We start from the raw sequence: 12236 nt of genomic DNA, 5'->3' as shown, positions 1-12236 counted from the left end.
CTGTGTCCCTCATTCTGTAACTGGAGGACCTCAGTCTCCATGGCTGTCTTTGGGCACATCTCACCAGCACAAAATTAAATATAGTAAATTAAATCACCTAATCAGATCAGTCAAACATTCCAAGTTCTATGACCTCACCTGTGTCAGATTCCTCCAAAACTATCTGTTTCCTTCTGTTCACTGAAATGGCTTCCTATGCTGATCTATGTTTTTGATTATTTTGAGTAAATGTTGTGGGTCATTCACTTCCACTGAGAAACCAACATTGCAACAGAACTGGCTTGACATGGGTAGCATCAAACAAATGCAGCACAATTCTTTTCAACTGATCTGGAGTTATGAGCATATCTAAAAGTTTAAGAAAGCTTGGTCTTTGTAGATTGGTACAAGAGTAACTGGGATAATCTTCATTGGTTTGCATATGGCTTGTATGACAGTATCCCCACTAGTGAAATTCCTGCAACCACAGTAACAAAGGTAGCCATCCTTCTCAAGGATTTCCACAATCTTTTTTTGTGAATAAAGTTGTCTATCTCAACCTGCTTCTTTTTTTATGGTGGAGTGGATGATGGGCTGGAGAGGGCATAGCAGTAGAGCTTATGAAAAATGTTGTCACCTGAAAGGATATGAAGTTAATAATATACATACAGTATGCTCAGCTTAATTGGGACCACCAGTTCTATAGGGACAGCTCCCAGAAGGGAATCAATTTAACATAAAAGAGAATGACAAATACCGCTACATAAATAGCATCGGTTCTGCTTAATGGAGATTAATTTGGGCAGTGCCAAGAGGTTAAGTGTGTTTAAACAGGTGTTAAATAGAAGTGAAATCCTGAGATTTTAATGCATGAATGAAAAGAAAATAAATATATTAACAAACGAAATTATGGATTATATTCTGTGAATATTGCTTGCAGTTCTTGCATCATTACTTCATACTGTACTATGCTTTAGTTCAATCAGAGGGACACCTTTTGGAACAAAAGTTAAGATTTGTAAACTTAAGTGTTCTCCTTTGTTCCCATCCTTTTTAAAAGATAGCATAGGCTCAAAGGTCTCATCAAACTGAGCCAAAATGAGGGGGGAGGGTTCTGGTGACGCTGAGCGTCACGGAGTTGCTCAGAAGGGTAAATGGAAAGACTCCCACTGACTCTAGTGGGTTTTGGATCAGGCCCAGGGCACACTGAATGCTGCATTTGCTGTCAAACCTGGGCTGTGAGCTTTTGATGTAAAGAGGAGCCCAAAGCCCTGGATCTGAACACCTCAAACTTTTAAAGGGCTCAAATCTGGATTCAAGGTAAAGTTTTCAAAGGTGCTGAATTGATTTAGGAGCCTACCTCCCATTGACTTTCAGCTCCTAAGTTCTTTTTGAAAATAGGACTTAGGTGCTTTTGAAAATTTACCTCTCCAGACTATGAGGCTCGGACCCATCCATTGCTGGTCTGAAGGTCTCTACTGCTTTCCTCTTCTCAGGCAAGGTACAATGCTTGCCAGAACTGTCCCCTTCCCCCACCTCTCTCTGAGCTACACCAGGCTTGCGGGACTGAGCCTGGTGGGAAATATCAGTACTTTGCCTAGGGGGACTAAGGAATGTAGCAAATCTTGATAATTATGCTGAGGGCTTGGTTTCCTGTTGCCTGGGGCAGTCCACCCCTCCCCATGCAGCATCACAGTACAGAGTGGTTTGGAGAGTCCCTTACCACACTTCCTTTCCACATCCTAGCTGCAGGCCTCCAGCTCGCTGGCCTCACCCAGCCTTCCCTGTCTGCTTGTACGGTTCCACTGCAAATGTACGTGACTGCAGCATGAGCGTGTTTTCCCTCCCCCACCCTTGTTCTCTCCCTGTTCTTGCAGAGGCATCGGTGTTCCAGTGTGGATCCAGATTACAGTGAGACTGGGGATTTAGAGTTCAATGGCTGGACCTAGCTAGGTTTCAAAAGGGAACAAAGACCGGTTGAGGGAAAGAGTTAGACAGTGAGTTCAGGGGTTGGCCATGTAGAAGTCTCATGAGAATAGCCTGTGAAATTTCAGACTCCAGTGGCAGAAAGCTCACCAGCACAGAAGATCAGGGGAGATTCCTGCCAGTTGCAGACTATTACCCTTTCCATAGAGTTCCTCTTTAAGTCCTGGGGCAGATGGACCCAGGTGAGGCCCTGTGTTTTCACTGTGAAGGCGTATTTCTAGAGAGCCAGGAGCAGGGTCCCAGAACCAGTGCAAAGGCATAGAGCTTCCACATGGACGGTGCTGGCACATCCTGCAGATCCCCCAGGATTCCATAGTACCTCATTCTTAAGGCCCTACCAATTTCATAGCTGTGAAAAACATGTCACGGACCGTGAAAAAAGCCCTTCCACATGAAATCTTATCTCCCCTGTGTTGCTGGGTTGCACCCCAGCCAGGGGCTCCCAACTCTGAGTCCCAGCTGGGCTGGGGAAGGACAAGTCCTGTCCTTCCCCTGCATGGCTGCTCTGGGAGGTGGGGGAATCAGCCCCAGAGCTTCCTGCAACAGGGGGAGGTACACGGAGGTTGGTCTGATCTTCCCTCACCCCCACAAGATCAGCTGTGCAGGGGAAAAGCAAGTCCTGACCCTCCCCAGCCCAGAGAGGACTAGCAGTTAGGAGTCCCTGGCTGGGGCGCTCCCAGCAGCACCGGGGAGATCAGACCTACCTCCACCTCCGTGAACCTCCTGCAGCTACAGGAAGCTCTGAAGGCAATGAGGGTGGCAACCCCATAACCCCTCTACAACAGGTTTGCAACCCCCTCCCCACAAATCCCTTTTGGGTCAGGACCCCCACTGTTACACCACCATGAAATTTCAGATTTAAACATCTGAAAACATGAAATTCACCAATTTTCAAATCCTATGGCCGTGAAATTGACCAGAATGGACTGTGAATTTGGTAGGGCCCTACTCAATGGGCAGGGGGAACACCCCACTCCTTAGAATGATTTTGGGGAAACTCTGCTAGGATATCCTCAGAGAGTTTTCTTGCCTTGCTGGTATTTGCACTGGAAAGGATGCTCTGAGCCATTCTTCCTACTTACATCTGAAGTCTGGGTTTCTTTTGTTTATGGAAATGCATCACAACATGTAACATAGGACAAATGGTATTACTTCATTGTTGTAGCAGTGCTCACCCAGTCTGACTTCAGACACCCTATTGCCTCATCTCTCAGTCAAGAATTTTTGACATTTAAAAAAAAATCCCCCTTCCCAAACTGGGACAAAAAGTCTAAAAATGCCACAAACCAAAACTCTAAAAAAAACTCAAGTGGGAGTCAAACATTTCATTTCATTTTTGACTCAAAATTCACACTATTAAGTTAAACAGTATCAAAATGAGACCTTCAATAATCTCCAAGCATTTTTACCAAATTTCTTCAGGTCAGATGTTCCCGTCAACCCCCTACACTGTTCACAAAGAGTCTCAGTTTCAATACAATCTTACAATCAAATATTTCCAGTGACGGAGAATGCACCACAGCCCTTGGTAAGTGATTCCAATGATTAATAACCCTCACAGATAAAAGTTTGCACATTATTTCTAGTCTGAATTTCTAGTCTGAAAGTCTAGCTGCAACTTTATGTTCCTTATGCAAGTACATAAAGATTGTGATTGAGTCATCGTCTCTTTGTTAAGCCTAGATGGAGCTCCTTAAGTCTATCACTATTAGGCAGGTTTTCTAAGCCTTTAAACATTTTTGTGGCTCTTCTCTGAATGCCAGTTAGTTAAAATCCTTCTTGAATTGTGGGCACCAGAGTTGGACACAGGATTCCAGCCACACCAGTGCCAAATACAGAGGTAAAATATCGTCTCTACTCCTACTCAAGTTTCTCCTGTTTATTCATCCCAGGATTGCATTAGCTCTTTTGTCACCGCATTGCACTGGGAGCTCATGTTCAGCTGATTATTCACTATAACCCTGAAATCTTTTTCAGAGTCGCTGCTTCCCAGGAGAGTCTCCCATCCTGTAAGTTTGGCCCCACGTTCTTTGTCACTAGGTGTATACACATTTATATTCACCTATATTAAAACTTTTGATACTGTTTAACTTGAAAGTTTGATTTTTTTGAGGCAAAATGACATTTTGTCAAAATGACTGATGGTGTTTCGCTAAAGAGCCAGTGCCGGGCTCCTGAACCAGTGCATATGAAACTGAAACTGTTTGTGAACAGTCAACAAATCAGCATCTTTCTGCAAAGAAGCCCACTCAGTGATGGGCAAGGATGGGGCTATGAACTTTGTACTCTACTGTCAAGAATTTGTGATCTCTTAACATATCCCTTCTTTGAGCTGGCAAACAAATCATAGTGGGCCAGATTCCTCTCTGGTTTAGCGTCATTGACTTCAGTGGAGTTACTCCAAATATGGATTTGGCCCATTAAGTATAGATGGTATTGATGTTTTCATATGACCTTTTGATATTTACGAGTTGGAAGCTCAGTAACTGAATTAGAGGTGGGCCCTAACCACCAAATTCAGACTCTGATCTGGATTTTAAACACATCAAAATGATGGCGGGGGCAGGGGGGGGGGGTTGTTGGATGCATAGTTTTGGTTCTGCTCACTAGACAGGCCTATTTGGATCTGGATCCAGATTTCAGATACACCCAAAGTTCAGGGGTTAGTAGTGGGGCATTTGGTTCAAGCCCAGCCCTGGTAAGAATGCTTACCTGAATTGTAATTCTTATGTTAATCTTCCTGCTAATAATCCCGGGTGGCATTCACAAAGGTTGGAACAGGAAAACAGCAACAGGAATGAAAAACAAAGTTACCTGGTTAGTAACACAGGAACTTGTATACAGACTTCTGTACTGTTTGCTTCTTCTCTGACACAAAGCTCTCTCTCATCTCTGGTTGGGTAGGAGGCTGCGTTCTATGTTGATACATGATGCTCTGGCCTCGATTATGTCTGCCTTCATCACCTCTCAGCCACACTACTGATGGCAGCAGCGGCGATCCCTCGGAATTCAAGGACAATTGTCTTCCATAAAATGGTAGGTTCCAGAGTAGCAGCCGTGTTAGTTTGTATCCGCAAAAAGAACAGGAGTACTTGTGGCACCTTAGAGACTAACAAATTTATTAGCCAGTTATCGCTGGTAGATCCACGGGTGGTTAATGAGACTGATCCAGGATCCACGGATCTTGTCACAGTTGGGGCAGACATTCCCGGTGGGAGGGGCGAATCTGGATTGTTCAGTCGGGTTGCCTCGCATTCTTTCCCTGTTTCCCAGTGTCTGCATTGGATCTCAGAATACTGGGATCCTCACCACAAGATCCTTTTCCATTTTGGTCGGTTGTGGGCTTGGGATTCCCATGAGTTTGTCAATATTGCACTTCTTCCTTTTGGCTTTGAGGGTATCTTTGAAGCACTTTTTTTGCCTGCCCCTCCTCCGTTGGCCCTGGCTCAGTTGTGAGAACTACAGCTGTAAGCAAGGTCTGAATGAGCTCTGCCCTGACAGCATGTGATGCACTAGGGAAAAAGATTTCGGGAGCAGACCATGTCTGCATAGACATGCCGACCCTGCCTAGGTGCACAGCAGGATGGAGTTGCTTTGCCAAAATGATCCAAATCACTCTAGTATTCGAATGCAGGAGTAATGAAATGTGGTTATCTTTATTTTATGAGTAAAGGGCAGCAGAACTGTGCTTAGCCTGCCCTGACTGAGGGGTTACCCTAACTTGAACCTCACTTGCTAAGCATGGGGTGGGGATGCCAAATCCTAGCAAAGATGAGTGGGTAGCTGTCTTGGGTAGTGTGGACTTTGCCCAAAAAGTCATAGAGCTCATTTGTGCTGCTCCTCTCCAGCATTTAATGGCAGAGATGATTAAATTGAGAGTCCTTGTTTCTGGTTGGTGATTCGTAGAGTTGACATTAATGCTGAGCAGGTCTAGGAGCTAAGCCTTAGACCTTGTGAAAGAAAACACAGAGATTGCACTGGTAGTGAGGTCCCCCACTCCCTGCTGAAATCACGAAGAGCTGGGTTAAGTGAGGCGACCTCAGAATGCGATGCTGGGGGAGCAGCAAGCAGTGGTGGTTAGTGGCAGCAGAGCAGCAGTGGCTGGTGGTGTCAGAAGAGCAGTAGTAGAGAAACAGCGGCTGCTGTGAACCACTTGCAGAGGTATTGTTTGATTGCCCTCCACCCAAGGGTGGGAGGTGAACCCTGTGAATGCACATCTGAACTCTGGATCTTCACTAGCCATGGACCACCAACTCTGAGTGTGGTACAGAGGAGGGAGTTTTGTCTGTCAGACTTTTCCCACCACAAGATGGGAAACTGAGGCAAAGGCTGCTGCCCAATGTACTGTGGGGTCAGGTTTGCTTACGGTCACATGTTTTTGAGTGTGGTTGTGTTTTTCCAAATTAATGCTGTGTTCCCTTTCCTTTTTAAGAAAAGGTTTCTTTTGTTATGCACAGACTCAGTGCTTGCAAATGGGGAAGTACTGCCTCTGATAGGTGCCCGGGGTGGTGGTTAGTTTTTCCCAGATTACTGGGTAGGGGCTTGAGCCAGTTCTGTTTTGTAGTGTTAAGAGGAACCCCTTGATATTGAACCAGGCCCTTGTTGCTGCTGACTCCACCTGGCGGAAGGGTAACACAGCAGTGTGATAGACCTGGGCGTGAAGCCTTCAGCTGAGAACTAGTCTAGGATGCTGCAGCACATCTCTTAGACGCACAGGCTATCATGAGCACATCACACCTCTCCTCTGCTCCTTACACTGGCCTCTCATAGGACATCAAATTAAGTTCAAGATCTCAGCCCTTATCTTTAAGGTGCTGGGCCCAGAACATATGAGAGAGCCTAAAGCTCTGGGGGAAGGTGTTGTGGTTCAGGAGGTGAGTGGTATTGGGAAGAGGAAGTGCTGGAGTTAGAAGAGGGAAATGATAGTGAGCCAGGGAGAGCCAGGCTGTAGGGGAAAGACAGTGGATCCTGAAAGAAGGGCAGGACTAAAGGAAACCGGGGTCCTGGAGGAAGAGTCAGGACTAAGAGGCAGCCAGCAGGGCGGAGAGGTGAGGCCCGAGATGCCCAGTCACCAATGGACTGGCCCATGGGATATTCCTGGGCTGGTGAGGTGAAAGCTTTTAAAACCACCTGTAAGGGTGCGTACTCACCCCTGTAGCGCCTCCTGCTGGTCTCTTCTGGGAATTAGCTCATTGACCCAAGAACGCGCTCTGCAGGCCAGTGATCCACCTTACCACTGGCCCGTGTCTCTCCCAGACTCTGGTGCCCCTTTCTCTGGGGTGCTGCCCCTTTGGCAGTAACCCCTCAGCCTCAGGATTTCCCCACCCAGGGGAACCCTCACCCCCTATCCCCACCTTGCCTCAGTGTAAGGCTAGTGCCAGTCACCAAGTAGCCCCCGTTCCCTGGGACCGACTGTAGTGTATGTCACTCATCACTGGCAAGGGGGGTTTGGACCTGCTGCCTTTGCCTACCCCTGGGTTGCCCTCTGCAAACCCCAGTACCTTTTGGCCTTATGCTAGGCTGCAGCCTGGGGCTTTCCAGGCTGGAGCTTCCCAGCTCCTCTGCCTTTCCCCAGCCCTGCTCCACTCAGGTATTCTGTCTCTAGCCCCCTGCAGCCAGGCCCTTCTCTCTCTGAATACAGAGAGTGACTGCTGAGCTCCTGGCTCCCAGCTTCTTTATACAGGCCAGCTGGGGCCTGATTGGGGCGTGGCCCAGCTGCGGCTGTTTCCCCAATCAGCCTAGGGTTCTCTCTCTCAACCCCAGCCCTTTCCAAGGGCTGTCTTTAAACCATTCAGAGCAGGAGCGGGTGACCACCCCACTACACACCCTAACCCTGAAATGAGCCAGATGTTAGAGAAAACCTGGCTGGAGGGTCATGGCTGTATGGGGTGGGCCCATTGATGCTGGAACCATTTTTATAGTGGGGGTGCTGAAGGTGGAAACCAGTATTTGGGTTGTTATTACTACTTCAAGCCAGGAAGTGCAGCAGCACTCCTAGCTCCAGCACCTGTGGCTGTGCCTGGAGAGCATGAGGGGGTGCTCTAGAGTGGGTCCCATCCATGACAGGCCTATTGCCATGTAAAGTCATTGTCTCACCCCTTCTTTCTCAATGACGAAGGCAGGGTATGTAGGAGTATGAGACCGGCCTCCTTCATGCCAGCTCTTATTTGCTATGGCTCTGCTAGCTCTCCTCTTAGCCCTTCTCCTTAGCAGATCCAATAGTCCTGCCCCATAATCCCTCCTCTCCCCACCTGCTAATTACAGCAACTAGAGAGGTGGCTGAATCAGGCCTAGTCCCACCTGCGGTCCAAACAACCTGCACTTTCAAGGAGAGGATGAAAAACGGTGTCAGCTCCTGGCCCTGACTCTTTTTCCACAAGAGAGGAGCTTGTGCACATAGTATTTTAGCACACTATTCAAGGGAGCCAATGAAGGATGGATGTCCTCAAATGATTTGGCTTGGGAAGGTGTTTTTTTCCTAGCAAAAATGTTCCCAAACTTAACCACAAAATTAGACATGGGAAATTCAGGGTCTCTTCAGATCTGATATTAACTCTCCAGCCTGGGCCCAAATCTTATTTAAGTGTGGGCCCTATGGAACATACTACGGGGCTCTCAGATCTGCGGGGCAGCGCAGAGCAGTTAATTAGTAATAAATAGACAAACCTAAATTTACTTTTCTCTGTAATTTAAAACACAAGCTTATTGTTTTGGCCCAACCCTACATTATGGACAAACCCCAAGCTCCTGCTGAACACAGGAGCCGACCTGATGTGATTGTTTAAGTCCTGGGCATTATTCTAGGGCTTTCCAAATCGGGATGCTGCTCTTCTTCCAGAGGCTCCAATCCCTGCTCTGGGGCTTCCCCAGAAAGAGTAAATAAAAAAAAAGAAGAAGATTCTCTCTGGGATGAGCATGATGGGACATGGCTCCATCCCACTGCTAGCAAGCCTAACCAGTGTCCTGCACCCAGTTAGAGCCAATTAAGCACACTTGGAGGGCATGCGCTGCTTGGAGAAGGGGAGCTTAAACAGGTGAGGCTGGCCTCAGACCGGGGACAAGTTTGCCCAAGAAGAGAGGCTGCTGGGAGCTCAGCCCAAGGCAGTGACTAGCCTCCCCCCACCTTGTTTAGGGCATACAGACTCTGCAGCCCTGAGAGGGGACCTGGATGTCTGCTCTCCGCAGGATTTAAATTCTCATAATTTCCTGGAGCCCACTACACTACCACGACCCCCAATTCTCCATGGGGCGCAAAGTGGCTTAGGTCTTCAGACCAGTGGGCCCCCTGAAATTGGCTGACAGTTCCCCCCCCTCCCCCCCCCCCGAGGGCTGTGGACCCCCAGCTGAGAACTGCAACAGCATCAGGCTGGAGTCAACATTTGAAAATATTTACCGGAGCACTGCTCCAGCTGAATTTAATCCCTGTTTCTGTCAGTGCCTATAGCTGGACCTGAGGTGCAGGTATTTAAACTCAGAAAGGCCCCCGGGAGTGCAGGTTTAGGAGGGGACCCAGGGGCAAGTGACTTAAAGAGACGAAGACCGAGCCCGGGCTAAGAGCTGGCCAGTTACAATGAGGATTTGCAAAAAGCAAAACCCAGCTCCTCTCTATGGAGTTCTCATTGGCATAGTTCAAATGGAAAGGACCTTTAAAGAAAGGCCACTGATGTCCCTGTCTGCATAACTGAAATATACAGCACAGTCTAAGGGACACATATACTCCAGGAAGGACCTTCTTGCCCAGCACTAAAACATTGCTGCTTTCAGGAGAGACCAGAGTACTAGTAGGGTTGCCAACTTTCTAATAGCACAAAACTGAACACTCCTGCCCCACCCTTTCCCCGAGGCCCCGCCCTGCCCCTTCTCCAAGGCCCCACCCCTGCTTGCTCAATCCCCCCTCCCTCCATCACTCGCTGTCCTCCACCCTCACTCACTTTCACCGGGCTGTGGCAGGGGGTTAGGGTGCTGGAGGGGGGTGAGGGCTCCGGATGGGAGTGCGAGCTCTGGAGTGGAGTCAGGGATGAGGAGTTTGGGGTGCAGGAAAGGGCTCCGGACTAGGGCAGAGAGTTGGGGTGCAGGGGGGGTATGGGTTCTGAGCTGCGGGTGCAGGCTCTGGGTGGGGCCAGAAATCAGGGGTCCAGGGTGCGGAAGAGGGCTCGGGGTGCAAGGCAGGGTGAGGACTCTGGCTGGAGGAACAGGCTCTGGAGTGGGGCCGGGATGAGGGGTTGGGGTGCAGAAAGAGGCTCCAGGCTGGGACTGAGAGGTTCAGCATTCAGGGGAGGATGTCAGCTCTGGCTGGGAGTGTGGACTCTGGGGTTCGGAGTGTGGGAGTCGGTGAGGGCTCCGGCCGGGGGTGCGAGCTCTTGGGTGGGGCTGCAGAGGAAGGGTTTGGGGTACAGGAGGGGGCTTAGGGCTGAGGCACGGGGTTGAGGAGTTGCGGTGGGGGTGCAGGCTCCAGGAGGGAGAGTTTGGATGTGGGAGGGGTCCCAGCGGCACTTATTACAGCTCCCTTTTCAACCAGGTGTTCCGGTCTAAGTACTAGGAGAGCAATTCAGGTGAGAAGAGTATGGCAAAACTCGGGAGGCCCGGATCCCTTGCTCTGTAACTTTCGCAGTGACACTTCCATGCCTTGCATACTAAGTAAGTGCCCAGCATGCCATTTCTGACAATGGTCTGCAGCATAAAGACCACCATCACAACAGGCACTCAGTCTGACCCCTTGGCTGGCAAGCTCCTCCGAAAGGGTAAGCGTTGAATAGGCCTTCAATTCTGAGTTCTTTTCTCATTCTAATAATAACTTCAAGTCCCGGATTGAGGTGCACTGGGAAGAATCCACCTGGACTGAAACTGTCCTATAGAGAAAGAGAAGCTCTCAGTCTCCTCACTCTAGCTAAAATAAATTATATTCAAAATAATCTGTGCTAATCTCTGCTAAGCAAAATAAATACTGACCTCGGTTACTTCTTATTGTTATTTCTGAAAGCAGTATCAAATTTCTGCTGTATAGACCAAGCTGAAATGATAGATGCATCAGATTTTTTTCTGAACAATTCATTGCATCTTAATCCAACTTTTTAGAGCATGCTTTAAAATCAGATCATCTCTGGCAGACAGGTGGCAGAAATAGCGACCACAATTCTAGCATCCTCATCCCTACTGCTGCTGCAGAGGGGCAGTTACTTTTATCACCCCCAAAGCTCTCCAAATCACATTCAGGCAGGAGTTTAGTTCTTTTATATGATAGATAGACTGTCTCCCCACTGTCACGAATGACAAATGTGTTCTAATATTATTGAAAACAATTCCAACACCAGAATGGAAGGGAATCTCTTGGCCAGAACATATAACTGACATCTAGTTTCCCTGGTTCTGCCACTGACTTAGATTCATAGATTCTAAGGCCAGAAGGAACCACTATGATCATCTAGCCTGACCTCCTGTACAGCACAAACCATAGAACTGCCCACAGGAATTCCTAGAGCAGATCTTTTAGAAATACTTTCAATCTTCATTTAAAAGTTGCTAGTGATGGAGACGCTACCACCACCCTGGGTAAATTGTGCTAATGGCTAATTGGTCTCACTGTTAATTTCCTCTCTGAATGTCTAGCTTCAACTTCCAGCCATTGTCTCGTGTTAGATCTTTCTCTGCTAGATTGAAGAGCCCAGTAGTAAACATCTGTTCCCCATGTAGATACTTATCGACTGTAATCAAGTCATCCCTTAACCTTCTTTTTGTTAGTTGAGTAGATTGAGCTCCTTGAGTCTATCACTATAAAATAGGTTTTCCAATCCTTTAATCATTCTCGTGGCTTTTCTCTAAACTCTCTGATTTATCAATATCCTTTTTGAATTGTGAGCACCACAACTGGACACAGGATTCCAGCAACAGTCGCACCAGTGCCAAATATAGAGTTAAAATGACCTCTCTGCTCCTACTCAAGATTCCCCAGTTAATGCATCTGAGGATCACATTAGCAGTTTTGGCCATAGTGTTGCACTGGCAGCTCAGGTTCAGCTGATTATCCACCAGTACCCCCAAATCTTTTTCAGAGTCACTTGCTGGATGGCCTTGAGCAAATCACTGAATGTTTTTGTGTCTCAATTTATCCATTCACACAATAATAACTTTCAGAGGGATAGCCATGTTAGTCTGTATCAGCAAAAACAACAAGAAGTCCTTGTGGCACCTTAGAGACTAACAAATTTATTTGTGCATAAGTTTTCATAGGCTAGAACCCATTTCATCAGATGTATGAAGTGGAAAATATAGGA

Source organism: Malaclemys terrapin, chromosome 7, assembly GCF_027887155.1.
Source record: "Malaclemys terrapin pileata isolate rMalTer1 chromosome 7, rMalTer1.hap1, whole genome shotgun sequence".
In the NCBI taxonomy this organism is placed as follows: domain Eukaryota; kingdom Metazoa; phylum Chordata; order Testudines; family Emydidae; genus Malaclemys; species Malaclemys terrapin.
Note: the sequence above shows the minus strand (reverse complement) of the source record.